This window comes from Clupea harengus, chromosome 4 (assembly GCF_900700415.2).
Source record: "Clupea harengus chromosome 4, Ch_v2.0.2, whole genome shotgun sequence".
Classification (NCBI taxonomy): Eukaryota; Metazoa; Chordata; class Actinopteri; order Clupeiformes; family Clupeidae; genus Clupea; species Clupea harengus.
Window position 1 is genome coordinate 28,370,503 of NC_045155.1, and position 12,074 is coordinate 28,382,576.

Sequence of the window (12,074 nt, forward strand, 5' to 3'; positions counted from 1 at the left end):
TGGATTCCCGCCCCGTCCTCTCCGGCTCTGGAGATTCATTATGGACTCACACTCATCTCTTCCCCAAAGTCCACTATAGCACCAGCCCTCCGTCGCCCCGCTGTGTGTGTGTGTGTGTGTGTGTGTGTGTGTGTGTCCGTCCACTATAGCACCAGCCATCCGTCGTCCCGCTGTGTGCATGTGTGTGTGTGTGTGTGTGTGTGTGTGTGTGGCTACACCTTTCCCTGGGGCTGTGGGCGCTGCACCTCTCTTCATTCAAAGCTGACTTGAGCTTGACTGTTCTGCTCCTATTCCACATATGAGTCTTTCCATAGGCACTAGGGATGGGCATTCGATTAAATTGTCTTAATCGATCGTCGGGTGAATTAACAATCGATTTTCGATTAATCATTAATATTTTTATATTAAAATTCAATATTTATAGCCAGGCTATATTAAAATGCAGTGAAAATAGAAAAAACACAGCGTGTTTCCTCATTGAGATCTTTATTACAAGATGAACAACTCTTGTGGCAGTTAAACTTATAAAATGGACAACTCTTAGTTAAACGGGATCCGCTCAATGGTTACACTTGAAAATATGCGCTGCTGTACTCTTAAGCAGCGGAGCCGACAGCTAGAAGCCGGTGCTCATAAACATCAACAACTGACCCTCTGTTTTTTTTTCTATAACTAATTAATCTCACATTTTTTAATTCATTCATCTAAATTCATCGCGATTAAAAGTTTGTTTTTCTTCTAAAGACTAAATCTTATAAATTAACGAGTAATCACTTCAGACAGCGTGTATTTTAGACACTGTTGTTTAATGGTATTTTTTTCGTGCTCTCTCGCCCTCATACAAGAAATGTATGCAAGACACAATGGTGTCCCTCGACGGTAAATCGGAAGAATTGTCCTCTGAAGCAATTCGAATCACCTCAGTCAGCCCACCGTCTTCAACTATGTTGATGAGACGACAGTCACCGGCAACCCAAATTGCTACAGCGTTGGTAACCTTTTCACGGACTGGTCTAGTTATTTTCCTAGAGAAGTCGTGGAGTGTGGGTTGGCGACCATCTAACCTGGGACTGCTTTCTGTCGGGTGCTTTGCATTAAGGTGATAACTTAAAGACGAGCTGCTTCTGTGATAGCTACATTCAGCTTGGCAAATGCTACATACAACTTTAGTTTTCTCCATTGTTCCGTCATTTTGCCTCTTAAACAGAAACTTTCCGCCCAACAATCCCTCAGCTCTCCCCAACTTCAACTACCGTCTCGGTCTCTCCTATCTAACTTACTGCAGACACGCGGCGGTTTCGTGCCATGGGTCAACGCACACCGGAAGTAAACAAAGTTGCGTTAACTGCGTTCAAATATTTTATTGCATTAATCTCGGCCACAATAATCTCATAGAATAACGCGTTAACTTTGACACCCCTAAAAAAAAAAATTACACGCACACTACGCAACAGAACATGCATTAGTTTTATCTATGAAAAAATAATGTCATCGATGAAATTCTTAATGATCAATTAATCGATCGTCGATTAATTATGCCCATCCCTAATAGGCACCGCTGCCAAAAGCCGTTATGGTGTTATAGGCACCGCTGCCAAAAGGGTTATGGTGTTATAGGCACCGCTGCCAAAAGGGTTATGGTGTTACAGGCACCGCTGCCAAAAGCCGTTATGGTGTTATAGGCACCGCTGCCAAAAGGGTTATGGTGTTATAGGCACCGCTGCCAAAAGGGTTATGGTGTTACAGGCACCGCTGCCAAAAGGGTTATGGTGTTATAGGCACCGCTGCCAAAAGGGTTATGGTGTTATATGCACCGCTGCCAAAAGGGTTATGGTGTTATAGGCACCGCTGCCAAAAGGGTTATGGTGTTCCGATTAACTCGCATTTAAAGAATCCTACTTTTAAAATCACTGTGCCTACTGACAGAGCTCCACTCACCACTAATCCAGTTCTGTTTGAATATTCATCAATGCAGTGAAATACCTACAGGAACTATGCAAATTAATCTTAAATGTTGGTGGGATGCAACCACCCAGTTAAACATTCCCCGTGGCTGCATATGTACCCTCATATAATCAAACCTTCCCTGTCGCTGCATATGTACCCTCATATAATCAAAGGTATTTCAAACACAGTGAGGGGGAAACACTTTGCACTTACCCAGTGAACACAAGTGGGCTACTGGTACGAGTATAGGTAAAGGTCTTGAAGAGGTTGTCAAAGTTAGCGCTCTACATGCACACGTTGTCTGATTGTGCTTCTTTACCTTGTGTTCGAGGGGAGCACAGGCAGGCACACCCCCCCCCCCCCAAATGGAAGGCACTAGAGCTGTCTGGCCTAACTTTATCTTGACGGTCCATCAGAAACAATCAACAAGCCATTTGTTGACCCATGGCTGACAACGAGGATTAAAAACGTAACTCTAGGCCTCGGATTTGAGGTTAGGGTTAAGGTCCAGCTTAGTTGACAGTTGACAAGCAATTGAAAGCTATATTACAGTCAATCCACGTGTGCACGCGTCGGCAATCATGACTGTTGTCATATTAGAAACAGGAATGGGGAAATTGTTGTGTTATTCTGTGCCGAATCATTCATGTGTGCCTAAACAGAGATCCCAACAGGCATCCCAAGAGGCTGACACAGCTGTGTGGAGCGTGTGTTTACATACTAAACATTCGCAGGCGAAACCCTCCCAGCTGACCCAGACCAAGTTTGGGCCTGATCCGATATGTGATGGACCCAGTTGATGTTTGGGTGGTAGTGTGTGCAGTCAGCATGCTCTTGTGTGTGTGTGTGTGTGTGGGGGGGGTGCGTGTGTGTGGGGGTGTGTGTGTGTGTGTGTGTGTGCAGGGATGGATTAACGAACGGGCCTACCGGGCCCAGGCCCAGGGGCCCATGAGCTCAAGGGGCCCCTAAGCCAGAGCCTCTGCGTGAAGTCGCTGTTATGTATCTCTTATTTGTGGTTGAAAAAGGTGTATTTTGTTAATTTGCTAATGGCTTTAATTGAGTGTACCTGTGCTGTGTTAGAAAATGTGCATGTGCGCAACTATAGACAATGCAGTCAGTGCGGAAGGTTCGTAGGCAAGGCAGACACTGTTTTCAAAATGTTTTCGAACATATGGATGTCAAAGCGTCCAAATTGAATGCGACAGTGATCAGGGATGATTTTTTTATGGACTCCCAGGGAGACCTTATGCTATATATTCCCTCAAAATGACAAACCTGTCTCTGTCATGGTTTTCCTAATTTTTAAGGGGAAATCGTCAGTAGCAATCTATCACACAATTATATGCTTATCGTACATACACTATAGAAACTATTAAAAAGCCGATTCAATTCAATTCAATGAATAGTTTCTTGTTTAATTTGTTATTTTTGTCATATACAGATATGCAATGATGATTGCTGGGTAATATGTATCTTGTTCGCCAATGTCAAGTCTCTATTTGATCATGTGACGAGACGATACGATAGGCGCAGAATCTGAACGTCAAGACCTACAAGCTGACTGAGCACAGTATACTTGCCGAACGACGCCTTTCAAACATAAAAGTGGAAATGCAAGATTTGCTCTTTCAATGGACAGGATAATCAGCCCATTCAGCCTTTCCTGCCCCATGCTGCTCAGGTAGGTCTTAATCAGTTTCAATTTGGAAAATAATCACTCGGCTGTTGCCCTGTCACATGTAATGTCAGAAACAATAGCAGGGCAGTGCACCGAAGGTGGATGTTACAGAGTAAACTTTGACCTGTTTACTTTCCCAATACAATAGCCAAAGTATCTAATTCGACTATTAAATCCAATTGTTCACATTGTTGGTAAAATATATATATATATGCCTAATGGTGTTTGTGTGTGCGTGCTTGTTTTGCGAGTCCACAATAATTTTTTTTCGCGAAGGGGGGGGGGGGGCTTTAACATGTCCAGGCCCAGGGGCCCGTGGTTTCTTAATCCGTCCATGTGTGTGTGTGAGTGTGAGTGAGTGAGTGAGTGAGTGTGTGTGTGTGTGTGTGTGTGTGTGTGGGGTGTGTGTGTGTGTGAGTGTGAGTGTGAGTGTGAGTGAGTGAGCGTGTGTGTGTGTGTGAGTGTGTGTGAGTGTGTGTGTGTGTGTGGGGGGGGGCCTGCGTTACATGTTGATTTTCATTCCAGCTGCTCGTGTTGACAGGTTAGAGCATGCACACTGCCTGCGCAAGATGCACACCGAGAGTTTAGGTATGTAATTTATTTCACGCTTGAGGTAAGCAGCTCTCACATCATACCAGCAACATAACATACCTGACACATTCCACTACTGCTATGAACTGGGGAAGTGGAGGCTACATGTGTACATGTACAGTGTACCCCTATCATTACATATATATGCTATAATTACATTATATCCACAAGTTAACAGAACAGGAGGTAAGGAGCAGTAGTTTTCCATTTCTCTCTCTCTCTCTCTCTCTCTCTCTCGCTCTGAAGAAGGGTAAACAAAAATCACATGACTGCTTTCATTTTACAACTGGTCAACTTTCTGGTCTTCACTTTTCGGACCACTCATCAGCGATGGATGATACCAAACTGATTGTGTATTGACGCCCACTATAAAAGGCAAACTCAATGCAGACAGAGAGGGCTGGTAGTAGCAGCGCCCGCAGCAGAAACGTCTGCAGTGTGAAACACGCGCAACCGAGTCGCAGTAGTTGCAGCCGAACTCAGCCGCACTGCGAAACAAACAGTGTGTGTGTGTGTGTGTGTGTGTGTGTGTGTGTGTGTGTGTGTGTGTGTCACAGCGCAGCATCCTTTCACTGCAAGTGGCACATGATGATCTGAAATTACTACAACCTCTTCCTCGGTGGACTACAGAGATCCACGCATACACCCACACCGGCCTGAGACGAACACACACACACACCCACTCACACACATCCGCACACATCCGCACACGCCTGAGATGAAAACACACCCACCCACACATGCCTGAGATGAACACACACACACACACTAGGGATGGGCATTCGATTAAATTGTCTTAATCGATCGTCGGGAGAATTAACGATCGATTTTCGATTAATCATTAATATTTTTATATTAAAATTCACTATTTATAGGCTATATTAAAATGCAGTGAAAATAGAAAAAACACAGCGTGTTTCCTCATTGAGATCTTTATTACCAGATGAACAACTCTTGTGGCAGTTAAACTTACAAGATGGACAACTCTTGTGGCAGTTAAACGGGATCCGTTCAATGGTTACACTTGAAAATATGCGCTGCTGTACTCTTAAGCAGCGGAGCCGACAGCTAGAAGCCGGTGCTCATAAACACAACTGACCTTCGTTTTTTTTTTCTCTCTAACTAATTAATCTCACATTTTGAAATTCATTCATCTAGATTCATCGTGATTAAAAGTTTGTTTTCTTCTAAAGACTAAATCTTATAAATTAACGAGTAATCACGCGTGTATTTTAGACACTGTTGTTTAATTGTATTTTTTTCGTGCTCTCTCGCCATCAGCCAAGGAATGTATGCGAGACACAATGGTGCCCCTCGACGGTAAATCGTAAGAATTGTCCCCTGAAGCAATTCGAATCACCTCAGTCAGCCCACCGTCTTCAACTATGTTGATGGGCCGACAGTCACCGGCAACCTAAACTGCTACAGCGTTGGTAACCTTTTCACGGACTGGTCTAGTTAATTTCCTAGAGAAGTCGTGGAGTGTGGGTTGGCGACCATCTAACCTGGGACTGCTTTCTGTCGGGTGCTTTGCATTAAGGTGATAACTTAAACACGAGCTGCTTCTGTGATAGCTACATTCAGCTTGACAAATGCTACATACAACTTTAGTTTTGTCGATTGTTCTGTCATTTTGCCTCTTAAACAGAAACTTTCCGCCCAACAATCCCTCAGCTCTCTCCATCTTCAACTACCGTCTCGGTCTCTTCTATCTAACTGACTGCAGACAAGGGGCGGTTTCGTGCCATGGGTCAATGTGCACCGGAAGTAAACAAAGTTGCGTTAACTGCGTTCAAATATTTGATTGCATTAATCTCCGCCACAATAATCTCATAGAATAACGCGTTAACTTTGACAGCCCTAAAATAAATAAATTACACGCACACTACGCAGGAGAACATGTTTTAATCGATGAAAAAATAATTTCATCGAGGAAATTCTTAATGATCAATTAATCGATCGTCGATGAATTATGCCCATCCCTAACACACACACACACATACACACACACACACATACACACGCCTGAGAGAAACACACACATTCGCACACGCCTGAGATGAACACACCCACCCACACACGCCTGAGAGGAACACACACACCCACCCACACACACACACATCCGCACACGCCTGAGACGAACACACACACCCACCCACACACGCCTGAGATGAACTCACACACACACACTCACACAGAGACAGGCAGAGATGAACATTCAGACAGACTCATTCACACATGCGTGCACACTCACACACAGTGTGAGGCGCACATACACACACACACACACACACACACACACACATACACATAAAACTACTCTGCCCAGGGGAGACAGCAGCGGGGGATGCCAGAGGAGAAAGAGTGTTTACAACATGTTTGAAGGTCTGGGAAATATTATCAGCGGGGAGCGCTATTTGAACATTCCTTGTACTACAGGTTTGATATGAAGGGCCATCCAGGCTCCGGGGAAACAGAGAGGCCAGTGTTTGACAGCAGGAGCCCCCTCTGAATGGAGTGGAGAGCCCTCCAAACGGCAGAACACCATGTCAGAGCTCGCTGCTCCCAATGCCCACCATTGTTCCTATGAATGAGGAAGAGCTTGTCCAAGCACCCGCCAAAACTGAGGTGCCGGAGCTTCTATGTGTGTATTTGTGTGTGTATGTGTGAGAGAGAGGAAGAGAGAGAGTGCACACATTTGTGTCTGTGTGTATGTGTGTGTGTGTGTGTGTGTGTGTGTCTATGTGCACGTGTGTGGGTGTGTGTGTGTGTGTGAGAGAGAGAGAGAGAGAGTGCACACATTTGTGTGTGTGTGTGTGTGTAATGTATGGGTGTGCATGTGTGTGTGTGTGTGTGTGTGTGTGTGTGTGTGTGTGTGTGTGTGTGTGAGAGAGAGACAGAGAGAGTGCACACATTTGTGTGTGTATGTGTGTGTGTGTGTTTGTGTGTGTGTGTGTGTGTGTGTGTGTGTGTGTGTGTGCCAGAATATTGCCCTGTTCCCGGATCCCTGTGTTCCACTGGCCCCAGTAGTCAGCTGGACTGAGGGGAGAGGAGAGGAGAATATTACTTTCTCTTTCTCTGTCTCTGTCTCGGAGCGGAGCAGAGGAGAGGAGAGGAGAGGAGATGTGTGAGGCTCGGGAGGGAGAAGGTAATTACATTAGACACGGCCAGCAGGAAGGATTGTGTCTCCTCTCCCTCGTCTGCCTTTCAGGTGACAGGGCTGCAGGGCCGCGGACAGGAAACCAGGGCAACCGTGTTGCAGGGGGGTCGAGACAAAGAGGGCGCGTGATGAGAGGGACATACAAAAAGAGTGCTGGAGATTCCAGTCACATTCCTCCCCTCTCCTCTCCTCTCCTCTCCTCTCCTCTCCTCTCCTTTCCTCTCCTTTCTGCGTCTAAGTGCCAAACCAGGGCAGAAAAGAGCCCACAAAGACTAACTAACACCGTCTACGTGCCAAACCAGGACAGAAAAGAGCCCACAAAGACTAACTAACACATTTACGCGATCAGAACACAGTGTGCGACATGTGCTTTGAGGCAAGGGGGATTGTCATGGTTTCTGTCAGGGAAAGTTTTTTGTCAGAAAAAGTTTTTTGGTCATTTTTGTTCCTCTGTACAGTAGGCTTAAAGGAGCGATGAGGGGGAGAGGCAGCGGCAGCACTCCACTACAGTTTAAACAAACCACACGTATCATATCATTACCCCTGTCATTACAAACAGATGTTTGAAAAGTAAACACACAATGTTTGTAGAGACCCTGCACATTTAACCTAATTAGCGTGAGGGAAGCCTTCCATAGAGCAGGAAGCTTCTGAGTGTGTCTCCTCTCCTCTCCTCTCCTGTCCTCTCCTCCCTTTTCCTCTCCTCTCTTCTCCTCTCCTCTCCTCTCCTCTCCTCTCTTCTCCTCTCCTGTCCTCTCCTCTCCTCTCTTCTCCTCTCCTCTCTGTGAGGACACCAAGATCTGAATGTGCAGCTCACAGCAGGAGCCTGTCACACAGTGTGAAAACAGGGGAAGTGGCGGCAGAAAGGGGCGCTTTCTTCGCTATCGCTTTAAATATGAATTGCTGGCGGTTCACAAGCGACTGTTAGAAAAGATGATAAATGGCGGCGGATGCATTAGAGTTCACTCAAGCAGACATAAAGCACGCCTGTGTTATCTACTCCATACATTCCATAACCTCAACCAACGATACAGTACAAAGCCTTATCTCGAACTTGGTTAGAAAGGACTTTGCATGGTGTAAATCTTTACAAATAGTCCATTCAGGCCTTAATAACCCAAGTCCTGTTTTCTCTGTGTCTTGAATGAATGGAGGTTTTTTTTTTTTTGGCATGAAACAGGGGTTGCCTTTTGTATTCGCTATCAGACATGGCCAAAGTACTTCATGGTATTGCACAGCATTCATGTGACATTAGCAAGGCAAACAAATGCGAATACTTCACACACCTGAAATAGAGGTGCAGCCCGAGGTCTCCAACGGTAACACAACTCTCTCCAGAACTATTATTCTAACCATTTAACAAATTAGACACACTAACCCTCGTGCTGAGAAGCACATTATTATGCATTAAAGTCTAGAGGGGGGAAAAAAAGAAAACTAAACAAACCTCAGAAAATGTGCTTGGCTTGCATGCATTACGGGGAGAGCCAGATAACTATACTAATAGATGCTGAGCACATTACAACAGCCTCTAATCAACAACAACAGCCTCTCTGCCTCTAATCTTTTTCACATATTCCTGCAGGCAATGGTGCAAAAATACAAACACTGTACAATATGTCGATGGCAAGAGATTCATGATACAGGCTAGTCAAGCTGTGTGTGTGAATGTTTGGGGAGGGCTGTATGTGTGTGTGTGTGTGTATTTGGAGGGTGTATATGAGTTTATGTGTATGTACTACTTGTTTGCGTGAGTGTGTGCGTGTCCCTGTTTGTACAAGTTTTAGCATGTTTGTGTGTGCACTGGTGTGTGAGTGAGTGTGTGTGTGTGTGTGTGTGTGTGTGTGTGTGTGTGTGTGTGTGTGTAAATGTGTGTGTGCGTGTGAATATGAGGCATTTATTGTAAAAGGCTATGTATGCTCCTAAGAAATGTGCTGTGCAAATGCAGTCTATTGCCCATAGTATGTATGAGTAAGTACACACAGTGACTGCATGTTTTCAGTCATTTTGTCCCTGGAGACAAAGTCTTTGTTGTCAGCAATAACCACAAACAACAAACTCCCAACAAACTGCAGTGGGAACCGGGGTTAGGGAGGAACCCTGTCCCTGAGAAGATACACTACATTAGGGGGTGACTCCAGACCACAGAGAGCCCTCTCTTCTCTCTTCTCCTGCCCTGCCACCCAACACAATACCAGCTCGCCGCACTAAATAGGACGCCCACTCTTACAAGCCATTGTGCTTAAACTCAGTGTTTACTAAACACACAAGGGGGGCCCAACCCCTTGCAGACTGACTTTGGGGAAATGAGCAGGGCTTCAGTCAGGGCTTTATCCCTGAAACAGGCCCCCATAATCCAAACCCAGACATGAACAACCCCTAAACCCAGGAAGATGGAGAGGGGTGGGGTGGGGCTTTATTACAGATCTACATGGCCTCGTCTTCTGCGAAGAATTGCGGAGGTTATTTGGCTATTATCAATGGGGCTTTGGGATGTTGTTTCTGCGACGCATTGTTGATGATCCGAGACTGGAGCCCATCTTTGCCAAAGGTTCATTGGCTCGCTGGTCACTTTGTGCCGTTGTTCTGAATGTGATGGGGATATTTTTGAATGCGTGGGGGGGCTGTTCGGCTGAGGGGCTGAGAGCTGAACACAGAAGGTCAATTTCATTACACATCAGAAAGCAGACGGAGAGCCCATCATTAATCTCAGTCGTGTTAGTTAATCATTCATTCAGAAATTCCCACCTAATGAGTCTCACCGAGGACCACCGTTTACGCACAAAACACTTTTTGAGTTACTCCAGCCCCGTTGTCGTTCATCAAAACTGACACCTTTGTCACCACTGGTGATCTAGCCACACCGTTTTGCAATGTGTGTGTGTTTGTCGGTGTGTGTGTGTGTGTGTGTGAGAGAGAGAGAGTGAGAGTGAGAGAGAGATAGAGAGAGAGAGATTTGTGTGTGTCCTGCAAATCGGGATATGTGTGTGCTTGTGTGGCTGTTTCTATCCCTTTGTATGCTTGGTCTTTGGGCTTCTGTGAAAGAGGGAGAAGGAGAAGGAGAGAGAAAGAGAGAGAGAGAGAGAGAGAGAGAGAGAGGCGGAGAGGCCCCTGAAGGCGGCTGTGACAGTAACAGGTTCCTGTTGTTAATGTAAAGGACTTCAGCACTAGTGCTAATATCACAGCAGGGTGTTGGCGTATCCGTGGATTTCCCAATTACCCGTTCCCAGTCAAGTCGGGTCACAATGAAAGCGGCTCGACCTATTTCTCTGTACAAAGCTGCGGAGAGCTGAATGGCCAGGCTCCCACGGACAAACGATGGCCGGTGCCCTAAGCGACCCGTGCTTGAAACGAGGGGAAGCATGTAAAATGTGCCTACAACTGCTTCATTTAACAAACCCCCAAAGTGTTATCTTCCGATTTGAATGCTCAACGTGCATGTCAAAATATACTGTGGTGTTGTAATGTGTTGTAATGATGAACATTTTGGCTGATTTCAGATTATAAAATAGAGAAGACCTCTTTCAAAGATTTACCGCGGTTTGCAACGTTCCTCTATATGCAAGCAAAGCACTAAGCACTTTGGTTGGCACCAATTCCAAAATATTCAACACTAACAAATCTTGCAACTCAAGAGTGATTCACAAACTTGAGGTTCAAGCCAAATATGTGTCACTATATACACTAACAACACACACATGCTGTGTTTTGCTTGGCGTGCAGACTACACAGTGAATTTTATCCAGCTTTAAGTTACATCAACAGGATTGAAATGATGGCAAACGGGTTGGACCACACACAGAGTGCTGTACCGTATTTGCATTCATAATTAGTCGCTTGGGTTTTTAAAAAGTCTAACAACAAAACGAAATAAAACACACTTTGAGGTGAAAATTAGACGTTTTGTTTCATTAGGATGCTGCTGCTCTCTTGAGAGTCAACGTAAGATAACTGACAACATTATTCTAAAAAGCCATATGACTCCCCTAAAACTCATTTCAAAATGCAGTTTGACAGTACCTCACCTCTGTAACGTTTTATCCACTGCATTCGCCTTCAGAAAGTCCGTCAGCACCCAAGTGAACAAAAGCAATAAAGTTAAAGGAAAGTTCGCTAGCTCGTTAGTTGGACAGTAGTCAGCACCAGGGGAAAAAACACCTTCAACAAGCGCACACGCGCTAGAAACGGTCGTGACCGGAATAGAAACTTTTCAGGGACTCGTGGAAAACAAAAAAAAATGTAGGAAGGAGGTGCCACTAAGACCTCCCAAAGGAAAGATTGGATTGAATATTTTTGAAGTAGCTCACATTTACGTTTAAAATAAAGTCTAAAAATCGTCTAGTTTTTAGTGCAAATAATGACTCACTATCCCAATATATCTGCAGAAATATTCCTTTAATATTAACATCGGTGACAGGGTGATCATTTCAGCACCTGAGACAGCTACATGATGTTTTGAAATCAGATCAGCACATTGCATATGTACATTTTATTGCGCTAGATCTGGGCATTTCTTTCTACCAATTAAAAAAATCATAGATATATACACAACTATACTACAACGAAATGTGGGGATAAAATGTGTTCTAATGCTCTGTGCGAAGTGCTGCACTATACTGTTGGTTGCAGAAACCAGATACTCACGAAAGCGCAGACTCAGCTATACGTTTGTACATCTGTGCCGTGCAACACCTCAGA

General features: G+C 44.9%; 1 protein-coding gene across 1 annotated transcript in view; it reads right to left on the reverse strand.

Moving 5' to 3' along the window:
* The window catches only part of chl1a (cell adhesion molecule L1-like a), a 69,480-nt gene extending 57,913 nt beyond the window's left edge, over positions 1–11,567 (reverse strand). Inside the window, exon 1 of the mRNA XM_031566947.2 lies at positions 11,402–11,567. The gene's annotated coding sequence lies outside the window, so the exon portion shown is untranslated. The remainder of the gene's footprint in view (positions 1–11,401) is intronic.
* Between the last annotated feature and the right edge of the window lie 507 nt (positions 11,568–12,074).